General features: G+C 41.6%; 1 protein-coding gene across 3 annotated transcripts in view; it reads left to right on the top strand.

Annotated features, from left to right (window-relative positions):
- The first annotated feature begins 3,508 nt into the window (after positions 1-3,508).
- The window catches only part of PDS5B (PDS5 cohesin associated factor B), a 118,946-nt gene continuing 102,390 nt past the window's right edge, over positions 3,509-20,064 (top strand). For all 3 annotated transcript variants that reach the window (XM_063332497.1, XM_063332509.1, XM_063332506.1), the window contains exon 1: positions 3,509-3,640. The gene's annotated coding sequence lies outside the window, so the exon portion shown is untranslated. The remainder of the gene's footprint in view (positions 3,641-20,064) is intronic.

The raw sequence follows: 20,064 nt of genomic DNA on the forward strand, positions 1-20,064 counted from the left end.
CTCGTCCCAAATACAAAACATAGCACTATACTGGCTGCTAGCAAGAAAATTAACTCCATCCCAACTGAAACCATGACACTGATAAAGTTAGGATGTTTGTTCTGTTGTGAAGTATTCTAAAAATATCCTATATCTTCATATACTTTGGTTCAAGTTCATGAGTGGAAAAAATGGAGACACTTAAAGGCAAAACATAAAGATTCATACATGCAAGTGCCTCAGGGTTACTGTAATGAGGAAGGACACTCAGTAAAAATGTTTAGTGAATCTTCTGGTGGTGGTGGTAGTACCTTGACAGATATTCCTGCTCCTGTTCACACTGAAAGGCCAATACCATAAAAGAGTAAGATCACTGGGCACATGGATAAAGACAATGTCTTGGGAAAGCGCCAGCATAGTTTCTGTGAAGAGAGATACTGACATGGTCACAGACTTCCAGCAGGCTTGTGAGTCAGGAAGGATGTAGAAAAAGGCAAACCAGGGAAGAAAGTTGGATTTTCGGAAATCATTTCTGGAGGTTCCTCACCAAAACCTATTAAACAAAGTTACTGTGGAATTGGAGTAAATGTCCTATTCTGAGTTGGAAATCTGGCTGAAGGATGGAAGCAGAGAGAACAGCGTAATTGTTACTTTTCAGGGTGGAGAAGGCAGCAATGCTGTCCTCCAGAAATGTTTAGGTTTAGTGATGTTGTTTTACTCAGTATCTTTGTCAATGACCTGGAAGAGGGGGTGGATGCTTGGATAGTGTTAAGCTCTCTCAGGTGATCAAATGCTGTGTTGGTGGAGAAGATTCTGCATATTTCCAAGTTACAAAGCTGCCCTTGTCACTGCAGTCTGCTATTTCCATGCAATGTCTTACAGACAGAAAGCTGTGAGAAGAATGCTGCTGTGTAGGATGCTCTTTGGCTGGCATGTTCATCCTTGTCACTTGAACACTGAGATGTGAGCAGCATCTTCAAAACGCATAGTCTGTATAGAAGATACGGTCTTTACAGTCCTGTGGCACTGGCTTTTTCTGTGTGTCATACTGTAAGCAAAATATTTATTTTGTGCAAACATTTTGAATCTTTCTGAAGTATACCATGTCTGTAAGTAACGTACATTTGTCCTTACTTTTGGCCGCGCTTTCAGGAGGTGGCAAATATAGTACAAACGAGTCTGCTTACAGTCACCAGTGCCCTGTGAGACTGCACGGCACAGCTCTTTTGGGGCAGCATCGAAGAGGGACAGGGTGCTCGTTCCTCCCTCCTGCAGGTAGAATATCGCTTCTCAACACTTTCTGAGGAAACTCCCGCGCAACACGTCTGGCAAAGCCACCGAACGAGCGCGTTAAAGAGATCTGACGGGGTTTTGCCGGCGAGTGGATGGATTTCGCCGGCGCTGAGGATCAGCAGCTCCATGCTGCCTCCTGCCGCCCACGGCACCCAGCCGGCATCGGCCTCCGGCGCCTCCTCGCGGCGCCGCCGCCCAACGGCCGCCACTAACCGCCGCCGGCCGCTTCCCCCCGGCGTTGGCGGGAACCGGCCGCGGGGTAACGGCCGGGGTGAAGGTCAGCGGGCGGCCCCCGGCCGGCGGGCGGAGCGGTGTGGGGCGGGCTCCCTCCTGAGGGCCGCGCAGGCCGCGGCGCCGGCAGCCCAGCGCCCCTCACGGAACGCGGCGACGGTTCCGCGCTTCGAGGGTCGCGAAACCGAAAGGGAGAGTAGAGGGGGGACGAAGGGAGGAGTGAAGAATTAGCTCAAAATGTCGATTTCGGAAATGTTAAAGAGTTTTGGTGCGGGCACGACGTGAAGGGCAGAGCGTGACGGGGGGAGGCCCCCGTTACACGCACCTGGATCCGCTTTCCCAGGGCTCCACCGTGCCGGGAGCCCTGACGGCAGCTGGGAGCGTTACTTGCCGCTGCAGCCCGCCCCGTCGGTAAAATCGAGCGAAGCTTTTCCGCACAAAGTAGTTATTTTCACAGTTATGCACCCGGTTTCGCGGTTTCAATACCTGTATGAATGTTTAACTCTTCTGCTGGCTTGTAAGCATCCTCGCACACGCGTGGAAGCCCTCCACAGGAAAAGGATGTGTTCCCCAGCCTCAGATTTTATATTTCTATTTTACCTAAGCCCAGACAGATGGAAGTGGAGGGGACTGAGGGGAAATTGTTCAACCTGCATCCAAAAATTATATCCTTCACAGGTGCAGGATCCTTCCCGATAATATGCAATACAAGTGCAGGATTCTTCCCGATAATGGGCAATATGAAAACATCAGATAAAGCGTTCCTCTCTTGACTGTCCGTGCAGCAGTACTTTTGTTTTCAGTAAGAGTGTGACAAACTTAATTCACCCAGAAATGTAAACAAGGAGAGTTTTGGGGCCTGAAAAGTGAATTTTATGTAATAGCCCTGGCCATCTATCCTGGTAGGACTGACATAGCCTTCATTAGAAGATGAGGATATTCAACTTAGTCTAAAACTTGTCTGAAAATAAGACAAGCTGGTTACAATATATTAGCAAGTTCAGAAAGCCTAAGGGAACTTATTTAAAGATTTTAAATACTACCTACAATGTCTTGGCTAACACGCTATTTAAGTATGTTTCTCACACCAGACAAAGCCCAGAGTATATTTCAGCAGATCTGCTGAAGGTTTATGTCTTTTAAATCATCATACCCTAAACAGTTCCATGTTCTCCTGATGTGTCATTCATAAATGCAGCGTTTTCTCTGTAGCAGTGAGGTGAAATTACGTCACTTTTCTGTTTGCCTTTTCCTGTAAGGGCGCCCCTGAAACTCTTGCGCTCACTGAAGCAAAACCAAAGGGCTCGACGGGCGATTTCTGCTACTTTTTCTGCTCTTTCCCTGCAGTTGAGTAACTTTATTCCTTATTGTTTTACAATAATCCTTTAATAATTCGCGTTGTTGGGGTGAAACACTCATTTCGCTCATTTGGACAGAGCACACCAGCAGATAATGGGCTGTGGTTTGTCCGCCGGCCGCCTGCCCGGTCCTCTCTCCACCCGGGCCGTTTGTTTTTATCCCCCCCGTTCACCGTCTCCGGCTCCGTAGGTGCTGCGGTTCCCGCCGCCGGGGCCGCCGAAGCGGGTTGTCCCGCGCCGCCAGCCTGGAAATCTCCCGGCGCCTTTCCGGACCTACTTTTGGCGGGGGTTCGTTCCGATGCTCCGCCGGGGGAAGGCGGGCTTAGTCTACCCCGCGCCTGGACCAGGCCCCGGGGCGCCAGCACTCGTGAGGAGGGGTCGTGACTTTCTCATCCCCCAACTATCGCCCGGCAGCCGTGCTGGGCGGCGGGCCGGGACGGCTGTTGCGGGCCGGGACGGCTGTTGCGGGGAGCGCCGGCCGCGGGGTCCCGGCGACTGGTGGCCGCGGCGTGGCGGCTGCGCGGGCCGGCAGGGGGCGCTGCTGCCCCGCTCTGGCCCCGCTCTGGCCCCGCTCGCTTCCCCCGGCGGTTCCATTGGAGCAGCCGGAGACAAGTTGGCGCCATTTTGAAGCCGACAGGGGGACCGGGGCGAGCTGCGGAAGGGGAGGGGGTTAGAGGCGATTGGCTGCGGCTACGGCGGCAGCTCCTCTCCCAGCCCGGAGCAGCGGCAGCGCGGAGCGGACCCGCCTGGGACCAGCGAGGAGAGGCGGCTGCGGCGGGGTAAGGAGCCCGGCGCCTCGGCCGCCGTTACCCCCCACCCCGTCCCCGCTCCATTTTCCTTTTCTTTGGGCGGGGGGCGCCCGCTCGGACCGAGCTCCGCGGCCAGCGCTGGAGGAGAAGGAAGGGAGGAAGGGGGGACTCCCCCTCCCCCCCCGCCCTGGCCCATGGCGGACCCCCCTCCCCATCCCCCTCGCTCCTTGGCGGGGCTGCTCCCCTCCCCCCTTCCCCATGGCCGGCGTCGCAAATTAAATTTGCCGCCCCCCTCCCCCCCCCCCCCCCCCCCCCCGGTTCCCGCCCCGGGCGCGGCGGGGCCCCGCGGAGTGTGCGGGGGGTGACCTTGGCCGGGGTGCGCTGTGCCCCTCGCCCGGCGCGGTGGCCTTGGGGCGGGGGGGTCACCCCCTCCCCCGCCCCGGGATGGCCCGGCGGGCGGTGTCGCGCGCTCGGCGGCGGTGGCTCCTCGCGGCGGGGGCGGGTGGCGGCGGGGCGGGCTCGCCCGTTGTGGCGAACGGCCGCGGCTCCCCGGGTGTCCCCTCGCAGCCGGCCTAGTCCCCGCTCGGGCTGCACCGGGGCTCCCGCGCGGCTTGCCCGGGCTTGGCGGGGGGACCGCCACCCCCCACACCCGCCCTTCCAAGCCCTCCCCGCCCGGTTGGGTCTCTCCGCTCCGCGCGGATCCTCAGCCGGGAGGAGGTGGCCGCTGCCGAGGACCTGGGTTTGGTGGGTCCCTACTTGTGCGAGCCCCTTTCTTTCATGCTGGCTTCTCTTTTCTTTTTTTTTTTTTTTTTCTTTCTCTCTCCCTTTCTTTTTCCCTCCCCTTTTGCATCAGGCTCTGTTAGAAAGCGCTCGGGAAAGAAGGGGGGGGGTGGTGATAGTGGTTGCCGCCGCTTGGTAGATGAAAAACTATGAATTTTACATCTGAATTGCCAGATGGAGAATGGTTAATTTATAGGTTATGTATTGTTTACGTTGAGAGCCCCTGGTCAGGAATCTAGGTCTGTAACTTCAACCTGCTGCAAATAAATCACTATCTGTTCTTCAAAACAAATCAACAATTAATGACGGTGAACAATCCTGGAAAATTAAACTGCAGCAGATCAGCTCCTACAGAGCTGGATTTTGTCGTGCAAGCCTTATTCTGACTTTTATGTTTGCTTCCTGCGCCGTTGCTTACTGAGAGCTGTGATTATTTTCTTAGGCGTTCTCTTTTCCCATTCAGCACAACTGCTGAAGTATTCTGGTGTTGGTCTTTGTTTTGTGCTTGCTGGGTAGGTGCTTTGGCTGTAACTGATTTCCCTTTGCTGGAGATGGAATAGAAGGAGCTTTGAAAATTTGAGTGGCTTTGTAGTTGAGAGCGGGTGTCAAATCACATTTTGGGGAGGAGATAAGGTGATGCGCATTCCTTCAGGTTTTCCCCTTCCAAACTAGTAGAATTGTTAAGTTTTCAGTTTACAGAAATTTTGCTTGGTGTGTCTTGTATGTAATATAGATATGCTCCAAATATTGTATTTACTTGTGTCAAGTAATACCTCAAAAAGGTGTGAAACAGCTGAATGTATGCTATGCTCAGACCACCCTAGAAGAAAACTGGTAGTGACAGACAATCAGGTAAGATAGTTTAACGGAGGTGTGTGTATTGTGTTCATCACCGGCACTTGAAAATGTGCACTACTGGAGAAAGTAGTTGAGTACTTTAGTACTTGCGTGACACCTTGTGTCTCTGTTTGAAGGAAGGTTGTACTTTATTACTGTGAGGTGGGGGCGTGTGGTGTGGTTGTGTGTGTGGTGTTTTGTTTGATTGTTGTTTTTTTTAAATATGGTTCTTAGACAGTCGCATTTGCTTATGTGTCTCTTGCATTCTGTTTACTGGTTACTATGCAGACTGGATTAACTGTAGTTCAGTTTTTGAGGAAAAAGCTAAAGCATATTAAAACGGAAAAGCGTATGCGTGTAACACTTGTATGCTATTTTGTTTTCTTGTGTACCATATAAATACTGGGTTTAGACTGTATATAGCAAGCTTACTTATGGACTTAAATCGAGCAAGTCAGCTAAGTCATTATTAAGCTGTAATTAAAAATATAAAAACCAACAGTCATTGCTAGCATTTGGAAAAGCATAGTAATGAAATATGGGCATGACCTCGGGCATTATCCATTTTTGGCTCCAGAACAGGAGTCTCTGTTACCTCCTGTAGATCAAAAGAGATGCATTTTCTTTTGGGATACGTTGCTCTCTACCAGGCTCTCGGGTTATGCTTTTTGCCTCTCTGTCTCTTTCTTTCTTCAGTCACACAGCTTATATTCATACAGAGGAGCAAGAGGTTGTATGGGTATGTGTAGGAGTCTTTTAGTGAGGGATTGTCATTTAAGTGCTTTTGGAGTAAATGTTTTGTTTTTTTTTTTTTTTTTTTTTTAAGCCTGAGTTTGGAAGAGGTGATAAAGGCTACTTGTTGCACAAGGAGAATTTTCATGGGAGCAATGAATAAGAAAATGTGAAGCTGAACAGTAAAAGCATGCGAAGTGGGAAATGAGGAAAACATGATGCTAAAACTCATTATTTTTCCCTAACAGTTTCATTCTAATACCACTTTCCCTTAATATTACTTAGCCCAAATACATACCTTCCTCTTTCTTGACATAGTCCCCCTGCCCCCTTCAGACAAGTTCCTTTATTAGAACCAAAAAGTAGTTCTGGTGTGTGGTAGACAAGTAGTAAGATAGTGTATCATACTCCTACATACCTATTGCTCTTCTATTGGTGACATCTTCAGTTGAATGTAGTCTCCTAGAAAACTTGTTTTGTTTTTTTTTTCTGCTTAGTTCTGATGCTTAAGTAAAACATATCAAAAGTGCAGTGTATGGATGAAAATAAACTTTGTTATTTTATTAAGTTAGTGCTTTATTTCAAAAACTCGTTGGAACATTTTGGATTCCGCAGTAAAAATGCTATTAATGTGGGTGATTACCGTAACACATCTAATTTGAAACAATTCTATAAAATACAACTAATAGTTTGACTTTGTTTTTAAGAATCAAAAATTTTAATGGTTCTACTCTTTTTAAAGGTTATTACTGTCTCTGTATGCTGCTTTTCAACCTTTTCTAAAGTGCGAGGAAGTCCTTCAAGTAGGTTCTGAGGATGAAGACCTCCATTACTTTGTCTCCATCTGCGGAATTTACTTTTTCACATCCCATCCCAAGCATTGGAAAAACATTCTGCATCATTCGGCTTGTTTTGTGCTGCCTGATCTTCAGCTCATGACAACTTTGGTATTAATATGCTTCAAGAAATAATAATAAAAAAAAACGTGCCATACCTCACTGAGAACAGATGGGCATGTTTGTACTAATCATCTTGTGTCTGTCACCATTTATATGGTAGTACCGTAACCAGGGATCAGGACCCCATCTGGGGTTTTCTAATTTAGATCCCGTTCTTTAAAGATCGGTTCCAGACAATACTAACTGCGTGTACTTTTTCTCTGACTTAATTAGGGATCCTTGTGGATGCTTCTGCTGCTGAAATGAGATGCTTCACTTGTACACTTTTTAGTGGGCAAAACCAACACGAAGTTAGCAGTCAAAAATGTTATTGTCTTAATTGCTTCCATTGTATAGTCACCTAAACTATATTTTGTACCTCTTTTAAAGAGGACTAGATTCAGCTAAAACTTAATTGGTAATCACTTAGAAAGTAACTGTTGAGTGAGGCTTTCTACCTCTTGTGTAAATACGCCCATTAGTTGTCCACAACTTCTATCAAAGCAGCCTCTGGTTCTCTCTGAGACATCCCCAGTGTATCCACATTGTAGCTCAATGCAACATCAAGAATTAGAATTCTGAAAGTCTTAAAAAGGAGAGAAGGAAAAAAAAAAACAACTTACTATTTTTAAAAACTTAAAAAAAAAATTAAGTTACCCACGCTGAGTGTGAACATACTGCTCATGAGGAAGTCTTAAAAACAAATTTACATCAAAACTTTTTGTATGTAATCTGTGGGCCACCTTGAGTTTGACTGTTCACTTCTAGTAGTACTGCTTTGTTACTTGGATGTAGAGTTTCAGTGAAGACAATCAGATTTCTGGGAAATCTTTGGCGCTACATGTGTTAGGTTTCTGTTTTTAACAAAGAAGAACTTACAACAACTCATCTCAATTATGAGAAATGAGTACAAGATACTTCATGGAAACTTTCGGGAATTTTTTTTCTCCATCTACCTACTTAAAATTTGAAAGAGTTCTCTTGGGGAAAATGTACAGAGGTGCTAAGCAGCTTACCATTATGTGTGATACTGTGTCTGATAATTATTTTGTTATTTGACAGTTCAGTATGAAGCATTGTGTGTAGTTCATTATGACTTCCTGTACATAGAAACAAAGTATACGGAAAACTGTAGCTTTTTGTACCATCAATTTGTGAACCTTTTGTGTGGGACAATGTCTATGGACACTCTGTGTGCCACCCAGTGCTTTTTCAAAGGTCTAAGGGAGATGAATTGTGGAAACTTACTTCATGGTATATAATAAAGTTTACATTGGGTTTTCTTCCTCTGAGAGTGTGAACTAGTCAGTATAAGGCATTTTGCTTTCCTTGTTTTGGAAGTGGAAGAAAGAATGGTTAAGCCCAATGATAAACTCTTCAGAAGATTTGTGAGGGAGTTTTTCAGAGACATAGCAAGTAAGAGATGCATTTCCCTTCCATTTGCCCAGCTTAGATTATGTAGTCTGCAGTTCTTAGAAGCATTTCTGTAACCGAGGGAATTAAGAACAGAAATTTTCATGCATGTACAATTTTCAGAAAGAAATATTCTGCTCTCACTTTAATGACTGGTATATCTGTATTTTGAGAACTTGAAACATTTTGAAGGTGTTGCATATAGCAAGCTCTCCATCAGGTTGTGCATATAGTGTTATATATGAGCACATTTACAGTAACTTTTTATTTCTTACTGGGTCATTGCACCCTTAATCTTCCATATTACATACAGAAGTGCCTTAAAACAATATTCAATTGCAGTTTCTTTTTAAAAGTAGGAAACAGTTTTAATTAATTTCTGTCTGCATAAGTACGTGTTATGGTAGTCTTAGTTATGATTTATATATAATTTGCAACTTGCTCTATTTAGGAATTACAGCTGCATATCAAAGTTGGCTGACGTTTGCCAAAAGCTGGAAAATGTGAAATGAATTGACAGGGGACTGTGGGAAGGGAAAGCATCTCTAGTGATTTGGGTGATGGAATGTCACTTTGGAATACTGGAATTCTTTCTTTCTGTTAGTTTCTTGTGATCCCAGATGAGTCTGTTTAAGATCTTATAGAAAGTTTGATTTAGAAGTGCATTGATTTCCTGGGAGGCAGGCTCTAGACCCTGACTACTTCTGCATGGCTCAACAGAAGCTTTAGTTTCAGACACAGTACTGGATAACATGGTGTACTTTAAAAGTTGTGTCCTAAATTTCTCTTAACTGTGCAGGCAAAATTGGTGGATAATTCTTAAACTTCAGTCTGTAACTCAGGTTACTCATCTATAAAATGGGAAGAATACTCTTTTTTTTTTTTTTACGAAAAATTTTGTGAAATTGTTGTGAAAACAAGTTAATTTTTATGGCATGTTAACATATTACAGTGGTGAGTCCTGCATAGAAGCCCATTAGGAAATTAAGTCTCCTCAGAGCATCATTTAAATAGGGTGTAATAAGGGGCACACATTAAATTACAAGGAGAAAAGCTGAGTAGCTGCTTTGCTTTGATTGAGAAGGAAGTCCTGTGGTATGGAAAGAGGTAGTGAAGGATCAGGAAGAGGTAGTGAAGGATCAGGTAAATCGGCTCCTTAATTCTTAATAAATGATTTTGCAACTATTTTCATACTTTTGCTGTTTCTTTTTAAGCAAACTTAGTAAACAAATTCACTGTATGGATGTGCCCCTGTGAGTCATTAGGTTGTAACCTTTAGGTACGTTACCACTAATTAAATTAATGGAATGCTATTAGTAGCAATAAGTTTTTCTTTTTTAACCAGCATTAAGTGGGATGAGGTGCAAGAGCTCTTCAGTAGATTCTTGCAAATACTCATTATTGGTAGAAGAGCAGCATAACACATGATGATTGCATGTTATACTGCAGGCCCTAGAAAGGACTGACTTCTGCTGGATGTGTCTTCTCATGCCACCCTGCAGCTGAATCTTCCCCCTCCCCCCCGACCCCTGTGTCTCTCTAGGGACTTCTCTGTCTGGTTTGTTCTCATACCTCTTCAGGCTTCTGATTCCAGTCCTTCATTGTCCAAGTAAATCCTACTTTCTCTCTCACATTCAATATTTCTTAGACTTCCAGCCTTGAGGTTCCTAAACTGTGGTGGATGGAGTTTGTGGAGTTTTGTGTGGTTGGTTTGTTCGGGTTTTTTTTGTTTGCTTGGATTTTTATTTCACATGTCCCCTCTCATTAACTTTATTTCTTGGTTGAATGCCTTTCCTATAACCCCTAAACTGTCTACTCCATTTGGCTGATACAGCTTGTTGGTCCTGCAGCTGGTAGAAGTAAGTGTGTCCATATCTCAGCTGTTTCCATGCTAAGCTGAGCTGTTTGTCTTAAAGACTTAATTAAGACAGACTGCTCTTGAGCTGAGAATCTGGCTGAGGTGTGGACAATTCCAGCTTTTTCTGCTAAAGAAGCAGCAACATCTGGCTGTGAGCAGACAGGTGGATTAGTGATGGATTCAGTTGTCAACAGGATTTACTAGAGGTGTTCGTTAGTCTGGTTTGGCTGTGTTAACCTTCTAACTTCAGGGGAGTCAGGAGACAGCAACTATAATGTACACATCAACAGTTCTTTTACCTTAAGTAATAGATGGAAACTCGCTGAACAGTTGTATCTTGATTGTATGCTTACAGTAATAGTGCAAGCAGCTGTATTTGTTTGTTAATACTTTAAAGCTTCCTCCTCTCAATTTGCAAAGCCCATCCTTTTAACAATGAGTAAAGATTAGTTTCTATTGAGTTTTTTACTGTTATCTCCTATGGGTGTTACTTGTGTCCTAATTGTTTCTATTTATGAAACATAATCCAGTGTGGGGTGTGTGGGGCTTTTCATTGTTGTTTTGATTTGGGTTGTTTTTTTTTGTTAATGCTGATGTGCTTTAGATTTTTCTTCTGGGTAGATCTTTGCCCTTCTTGGCGGGGTGGGGTGGTATTGGGGTATTGTAAGGAAGTGATCCAGTCTAGTAAAATGAGATGTGTGTCCTTACTACATATCAGCACAGATCTAAGTCTAAGTGAAAGCATAACCTACAAACTGAAGTACACAGAGTTTGGTTTTCTCTGTGCAGCGACTATGTCATAGAATCATATCTCAAGTTGGAAGGGACCCATAGGGGTGGAGTCCAACTCCCTGCTGTTTGCAGGACTACCTAAAACTAAACCGTATGTCTAAGAGCATCGTCCAGATGCTCCTCGAACTCTGACAGACTTGGTGCTGTGACCACTTCTTTGGGGAGCCTGTTCCAGTGGCTGACCACCCTCTCAGTGAAGAACCTTTTCCTGACGTTCAGTCTGAACTTCCCCTGATGCAGCTTCATTCCATCTCCTCGTGTCCTAATGTGAGTGCATTAGGAGCTGCAACTGAAGGATAACTAAATATTAAGCATTGATTCCAAAGGGGAAAATAAACCACAGAGTTTGAAAACTTACTGCCAACGTTGGCATAGCTGTAGCATTACATACACTCCTGTTTCTACCTACGCCAGGATTAAAATGTATCGATGTTTGTAAATTTCTGAAAGGAGGGTGCAAAGAAGGTAGAGCCAGGCTCTTTTCAGTGGTGCCCAGTGACACGACCAGAGGCAATGGGCGTAAACCTGAAACACAGGAGGATGCCTCTGAACATCAGGAAACACATTTTCACTGTGATGGTGACCAAGCCCTGGCACAGGTTGCCCTAAGAGGCTGCAGAGTCTCCATCTTTGGAGATGGTCAAAAGCCATCTGGATGCAGTCCCCAGCAACTGATTTTAGGCAGCCCTTCTTGAGCAAGGGGATTGGACCAGGTGACCTACAGAGATTCCTTCTGACCTCATCCGTTCTGTGAAAACACAACTCGTCAGGGCTAAATAATTCTAAGGAATAAATACCTGTGTTAGAATAAGTTACAGGAGTGAATAGGTTATTGGCAAAGAACTTACGTCTTGGTCAAGTGTAGAGATAGATGTCAAAGGTTAGTTAGGACTCTGCAGATTGAAACACCAAAAGAGTCTTCAGCTTCAATTTTTTTTTTTAGAGTGATCTTTACTGGTGGGTTCATGTATGATAGCACATGACTAGGCTCTGTCACTTAAGTTTTTTCTAGTCCTATGGTCTTAAAAACCTACCACGAATTCACTTAGGTCACCTGGTTGTAGTTAAGTCTTCATCTAACTCGTGCTTTGTAATCACAATTATAAGTTTTTCCTCCATCTTCAGGGACATGATCATTTTTTCAATCTGTGGTTTTCTGCCACTTAGTTTTGCAAAAAGCAAATAAAATCTTCAAGTAAGCTGGAGGGAAAAAAAGCTAAACTGATAGAAGCCATCTGGGTAGACAACTCCTATTTTTAAGACACCGAGTTGAATGTGATTTTAGTACTAAGATTTCTGTATGCAGTCCTAATATAAATGTTTGTTTATAATTTTACTGATTGTTGTTTAGCACAACATCTGACTTTGCAGTGCAAATGCTTTCTTTTAGGTCTTACAATTCAATCCACACCGCTAGCATTTTTTTGTTTGATCTTTAGTAATTTTGTATCGAATCACTTGCAATAGGGTGTGAGGCATTTAATTTTGTATTTTTTACATTGTATATGAAGTTAGGAAGGGAAGAGAGTCTCATTTTATATAAAAATTCGGACTTGTTACTAAAGCAACTTTACATTAGTTGTTGTGGTTTAACCCCAGCCAGCAACTGGGACCACGCAGTCGCTTGCTCACTCTCTCCGCAGTTGGGGTGGGGAAGAGAATCAGAAGAGTAAAACTGAGGGGAAAAAAACCTCCTGGGTTGAGATAAAGACAGTTTCATAGGTATAGCAAGAGCTGCACACACAAACAAAGCAAAACAAGGAATTAATTCACTACTTCCCATCTGCAGACAGGTGTTCAGCCGTCTCCAGGAAAGCAGGGCTCCATCCTGTATAATGGTTACTTGGGAAGGCAAATGGTCTCACTGTGAATGCCTGCCCCCTTCTTTCTTCTTACCCCACCTTTATATACTGACCATGATGTCGTATGGCATGGAATAGTTCTTCGGTTAGCTGGGCTCAGCTGTCCTGAACTCTATCCCCTCCCAGCTTTTTGTGCCCTCCCAGTCTACTTGCTGGTGGGGTGTTATAAGGAGCAGAAAATGCCTTGGCTGCCCAGCAACAACTAAAAACACCTATCAAAAGTATTTAAATCCCAAATCCAAAACATAGCACTATACCAGCTGCTAGTAAAAAAGTTAACTCTATCCCAACTGAAACCATGACAGTTGTCCATCTGTGAAATCTTACAAAAATATTGTTTTGCTTCTGTGGTAGCATGTTAGTATTCTTAATGTTTGTGGGTTTTTTTTTTGTTTGGTTTTAATTCTTGCCAAAAAACCCAAACAAACTGTCATGGTAAGGCTCAATAAGGCATTTTTTTTCTAAATAAATGGTGTACTAAAATAATACCAAGCATTGTTTCCTCCTAAGGGGCACTACAGTGATGAAACTTATTTGTACCTAATGTCTGTCTGTTGTAGTTGTCTGCTGCTTTCTGTCATGTTCCCCTTATTTTCCCCGTGGCTTCCATGCTGCTCTTGCGTGTTTTCTTTTCTCCCTTTGTGTATAAATGCTATAGATGTTAGCCTTCTAAATTCTGTAATGCAAGGCAAGTCACGTGAGGGTTTTATGACTGTTTTTTATGTTGTTTTGAAAATGGAGTTAATGTAAAGGAAAATAATAATTCCTGCCTCCTTCCCCTCATTCCTTTCCAGCTATTGGGGGAAAGAAACAAATCATTCTTGCCTTACTAACTCTTAAAGTAGCTCCCCTGCTAAAAGAGGGCTGTGTCAAAACTATGGACATAAACTAGGGATATTGTGAAATTTTGATACCTAGGCTCGTTGTCAGTTCTTCTCTTGTTTTAGAATACCAGTCTAAGAACTACATGTCAGTGTTCCTGGTGATTCTGGTAAAAGGTATTTTGTAGAATGAAAGGTCTGCTTTTTCAAATAACTATCCATGTAGCCTACAACAGCAAGATACTAATCTCCTTTGTATACTGAATGAGTTCTGTTATATTCTATTTGGATATTTGCTTCAGTTGTTGTCCAGAAAGTTATTCCAAAACTTGAAATTAAAAACTAGGAATCTTCCTCTAATTACCATGTTTTCTTCATTGTCTGAGCTATTTATCTTTGAGCTTTTGTCTTATGGTGGTTCACTTTCTTTGGTTGGGATCTTCCAGTATTCCTGGTATTTATAGTGATTTCTGCCTCTCTTCCACTTATCCTTCTGACTGTCTCTTCTTGTCACCTCTGTAGATAAATGCTCTCCTGATGTAGTAGACTTTATGTGTGCTTTTTCTAAGTTCCCTCAATGATAGGTGCTGGTAGTTGTACATAATATTCCAAGCAAGTTCTTGCCAGTACCTTGAAATGTGTTAGATGTTGAGGCTTTGGGTTTGTGGGGTTTTGTTTGTTTTTTGAAGTACCTTGTCTAGAATTAATGTTGTGTAGCACTAGTGTATAGTCTTGTGGTGATTTTCTGTGCCTGGACCTAGGCATAGGACCCCCCTTCAGCCTCTTGTTTTTCCCCCTTACATTTGATTGTCTTTCAGACTTGTAGCATATATTCTTGTTTAGGGTTTCAGATGGAGTCTTTATACTTTCAAACATTTCTGTTTCTCTGGTCTTTTCTTGCAGTGTTTCACTGAGAGACAATCTGATCCATCTCTGCCTCCATCCATCTATGATTTCCAATTTAATGTTTACATAAATGATTTTTGGTGTAAGGAAAGTGCAAATTGTTTTATCACAGTCTGATCAAACATGAATTGTCCCAGAGTAATATAACCTTAGAAGTTACATTTATCCTTGTGTTTAAAAGTCTTACTTTAGCATGCAGATTTTCTCTAAACTCTTCAAATATTATTGGTATCAAACTGGTGCAGCTGCAGTAGCAGTATTACTTTTTTGCTCTGCATTGTTAGTGACAGTGCTGCCCTTATTTTCTTGTACTACACCTTCATTTTTAAAGTTAACTTAAATTTTTAAGATTGAAGTGTACTATACCTTAATTTTTAAATATCTTTAAAAAGCTTTTTAAAGATGCCACACTGGTTCACGAATTCTCAGATTATGTCTGTGCAGTTGCTTTCATTTGAAAGTATGAAGGTCTTCAGTGTAGACACAGTAACTTTTGATTGAATATACCTGTTGCCAATTGCCACAGGAGAATGAAGTTTTACCTGGTATTTCTTTGAAAATGGGTGTTCAGCAGACTTTTAAGGGTATTTCAGTACCTTCTTGATACCCAATCATTACTATGCAGGAGCACTTTTTTTTTTCCCCTTGGTTTTAGCTATTGAAGTGGGGTTTTTTTGTGTGTTTTTTTTTTTTTCTTTCCAGTTTGTTTACAATGGCCATCTCAGTTTGGCTCCAATTCTTTCTTATTTCTGTATTTCCCAGTCTTTGTGGTGCAGCTCTCCTCTCCCAAGGGCTCTGATTACTACTTACAACTTTTACTAAGTGGTTGTTTGAATTCACTTAGTAGTATGAAAACTTTACTTGCACCCCAATCAAGGGGACAAACAGCTTAAAACTCGGTTTTGTTCCTTTGGCATGGACATTGACTGTGACCACTGTGTTGGAATTGTATACATCTCCAAATCACTTCTGCTTTCAGTTTGTGCCTTTCAAAACAGAGACTTTATTTATTCACTGCTTGTGTCAATTTAATATAAACGTTATTTGTCTCTGAATGTTGGCAAAATCATATCCTGTGGGATTGTATACTTATATGATGTTTGTGAAACTTAAGTTTTGTTGTGTGTTTATAGGCTGGAGAATAACCTATATCCTGACTAAACGTGAGGGTAGTTCTGGTCAAGCAAGTGCGTGCATGTGGCTTTCTTGATGGAAGATCTTTTTATTTTATTTCAAGTTTCCCACTGAGAGCAGCATTCCCAGATGCAGTAATAGTTAATGAGGAGGCTCACGTGGCCGAATTTCACTGATTCTCTTTAGTATTGCATAGCTCAAACATACAGATAGGATGTTGTGAACATTTCTCATCTTTCTGAAAACCACCCATATAGCTAATGTTGGTGTGTGTGATGGTTTCATGTGGTGGAATGGAAGCAGAATTATCCTGCAGCTGATCCATGTGCTATTGGTTCACTATCTGTGAAATGCCGAAAGATGTCCAGAACACTTATGCCTGTGGTCTCAACTGATGCTTATAGCTCACTGATTTATGCTCTCCATTCTTCTGGAGAAATAAACAGGACTCTGTGTGTGTCGCTTGACAAATGTCTTTTGAGCATCAGTATGTCAGATTTCTCACCAGTACCAGAAAGGCAGGGTATTTCAAAGGCATCCCCTACAGAAGCCAGGTGAATATGTCAAGGAGAGGTTAATGAGTCTTCGTTCACCAATGGTAGACTAAATGCAGTTTTGTGAGCTTTACAATCTTACAGAATTCTCCTTGAGTGTCACTTGTAATAATTAAATTACCATGCTTTATTCTCAGATCTCATCAGTATTTCAAAGCATACCTTCAAACAAAACACTTGTGTTTCAGTTTAGTACTGATTAGTTTGAGTCTCCTGTATGAAAAACTGCATTTTTTTTTTTGTCTTATTGCAATCATAAACAAGAAGATTGTGAGAGGTCTTATTTCTTGAGTTAGGTCAATATATGCACTTTAATTTTAGCTTTCCTTAGACCATGCCCTTATTGTAGACTCCAGGTATTTTTTTGACAGCATTTTTTCTTAAACTATACAAATCATCTCGAAGTATAGCCTGTGAAGGCATGGACTTAATCAATAAAGACAATTTTTGTAGGCTTTGTTGTTAAAACGTAGAGTCTCAAGAGAATATGTATATCGTGGCTTTTCAGAAGCTTTGGGCAAGTTTTCTTTAGCATAAGAGCATATTCTTTGCCCCCAAGACTACTCTTTTCCTAAATTGGTATTTGTATTCTAGAGGACAGGGAAACTGTCATCTTTTTAGACGGCTCTGTCAGATTTGTGATACATTGAGTTTAGTTACTTCATCTTGGATTTATTCTTGGACGTGATTGAGCCATTAACACTCAACTGAAGATCCTTTACATAGCATATGTAAGTATTTCAAGTTTTTAAAAAATGAAGTGACTGATATTTTTTTTTTTACATGGAGACTATCAAGAAAACAAGAAGTGTTAGCAGCCTTTCTAATGTAGCTAAACTTCATAGTGTTTGATAGTGACCTTTAGTATGTGAGACTTCATCCTTTGAAGGTTAAGGTGAAAAGGTCATTGTCAAAAACTTAATAGCTTTTTCTCAGACTTAATGAAACTTACCTCTGTTCTCTGCATCTGCCTTTCTCCCTGCTTTTCCTCCTCACTGGAAGTGTGTTATCTTTTTGCAAAATCCTCTACATCCAACCCTTACATTTCTGATTTTGTGAGTATAATGACATCCTCCCTATTTGCAGCTCCTTCTGTGCATTCTTTTTCCAATTCTTTAAGGAATTGTATTTTTGTAGATCAAAATAAATTACTACAGGACTGGAAATGTTTAGTAAGTGTATTAGGTGAAAACTGTCAGGCTCCTGTCTAACCAAATTTAAGTTCAAGCCAGTTTGAATGACTTACGGCACTTTTTTGTAATATTACCATTTTTGTTATGTCACGTACTTTGCATTCAATGTTAAACACTCTGAGGACTGCTCATAGTCTGCTTGTTGTGTACTTGCCTTTTTTATGGTATGCTTGTGTAAATGACCACCTGACAAGCAATAAGGTGGAATGTTTTCCCTAGTATTTTTCTTGTCTGACAAATATATTGCAGATGTCTATTTTACTAACATCATATTTTGTCAGCCTACGCTCTTTTCTACATTATGAACCAAATAATTACACTTTTCTAAATCTTAAATCTTTATTTCTTTGGTCAGTTATGTCTTTTCCTTTTTCTTTCTCTGTCAGAATCTTTTGCTATAGTCTTCCAATTTTTATCTCCTTATCATTTCTCTTCCTACAGCCATGGACAGAAATAAGAAATTACAATTATAATTCCTACATTCCATTTACTTAGTCTTGGGTAGAAGTATGAAAGCTGAGGTCCCAGAATAACAGAGCAATTTTGTTTTTCCTTAGGTTGTTGATTGGTTTAGTGGTGAATTCTGTTATGTAGTTTCTCATCCTTTTTTTCGAACTGGGTTTATTTTGGTGAAAATGCTGTTTCATAAATGGCAAAAAAAAAAGGCAATTTTATTCTTGTCATTTTTGCTTTCTGTCACGTCTGAAAAAATGCTGTTGGGTCACTTGAGTCTTGTGGAAGCTGCAAGTGTCTGCAACACCACTGGAGAGAGCTGTATGCTGAGACAAAGTGGTACTGAATATTGTCTACTTGCTTAATCTTTGGGAGGCTTTCTCTAATGAAGTTTGGGAAAAAAACCCCACAACAAACACACAAAAAAACCCAAACCAAACCCAAACAAACTCTTCATCAGAAATGGGGAATTGCCTGGGATCATTTCCTAACTGATTGCAAGAGGGAGTACTATATTCTGTGTGAGTAGCTTGCAGACTTCTTAGTGTGCCTGTGTGATTTTAGTATCATGGCTTGTCTTTATTTTAGCATGGTTTGTTCTTTATTCTTACATGTTAGTTCTCTTCCTAAATCCTCCAAATTCTCTGTACGTTATCAAAATATCCCTTCTTGCACAGTTACTACTTCTACATCTTTTCCTTTTCCACAAAGTGTTTACTTAATATGTTAATAAAGAAACTCTATGCTCTTTGCCATATTTTCTAATGGAAGCTTGAAAAATAGTTTCCTAATTTAAACAGGCTTTATTACTTACGTATTGACTTAAAGGATTGCCATTAATGAGACTTCTGTAGTGAAACCCGGTGCTTTTTATGTAATTTGCCAGGCTGAGTGTTACTTTCGCCTCACAATGTGGTTCTTCCTTCCAGATGACCTTTAATTAGTGGTTTCTGTAAATTCTTCATGTATCAGTCCTTACTGCATATAGTGCTGCCTTACAGAAATAGGAAGGTAACGTTTCCTTCATACTATGTACTAGTACCTTGATTTAATGATGGTTAAGTAAACAGTATAACATAATGTAACGCTTCTTAAAGAGAATAGAAAGTATTCCTCTAGACGCTATATCTGAATCAGTATGAAAAATGACTTGGATTTACGTGAGCACACTTGGTCCAACAGTAAAGTTTTCTGTTTTACTCAACAGCAGAAAATTAACTGCCAAGCTTCAGCTTGGAGTGGCTTTTTATAGCCCAGTTATAACTCCTTAGCAGTAGATTTATTATGGAAATAGATTTAATTTAGTGGCACTTAAATAATGAAAGTCTTTAACACCTAAGTCACTTCTCACCTTGATCAATTGTCAATCAGCTATACATAGCTGGAATTTACCAGGATGTAAAAACTTTCTGTAGGTGGCTTAAATCATTAAATTATTTGTGTTTTATTAATAATCCTGCTGAAGCAGAAAGATGCCTGCCTGTTCCACTTCTGTAAATTGCTGAGTAATCTCTTCAGAATGTCTTGTTGTATCTTTTGTGGAAATTACAGCTTGATCAATTTCTTCTTACATGCTATATTGTTGAAGCAAAGTTAGTGCTCTCAAAGTATTTCTAATGGTTTATATTTATTCATACAAGGATGTTACCTACTAAGGGTACAAAAATAAAAAAAACTGGGTATAAATAATAAAAAGAAATGATAAAACAGCATGTTGACAGAGGAAGAGAGCTCTGGAGTGAACCCTGTATTGTAGTTTACAAGATAAAAAAGATTTGACTTCCTCACAATATTCCCTGAGACAATCTGGGGAAAATGTTCTTGGGTCTTCTAAACTCTCTTTGTATCCTTAATGGAATGGCCCGTGACAATGAGAGGCCACTGATTATACGGCTTGATTGTAGAGAACAGATTGATGAAGAGTTGCAAATCCTTTTTCTTGGCTACACTTTCTTCTTGTTGGAGTGATACGAACTGTGTAAACACATAGTTATATCTCTACACATCACAACTTTCTCCCATGCCAGCAATTTATTAAATTCACTTAGGCTTCTAATAGCGTTGTGAATGTGAAGAAAGTGTTATTCCCAGGGCTCATTTTAAAGTGTCTTGCAAACATAGATTTATAGGTATTTGTATAGGTCAAATTTATGTAAGCTTTCTTAAATTTTGTAGGTGTAA

Source organism: Chroicocephalus ridibundus, chromosome 1, assembly GCF_963924245.1.
Source record: "Chroicocephalus ridibundus chromosome 1, bChrRid1.1, whole genome shotgun sequence".
Taxonomy (NCBI): Eukaryota; Metazoa; Chordata; class Aves; order Charadriiformes; family Laridae; genus Chroicocephalus; species Chroicocephalus ridibundus.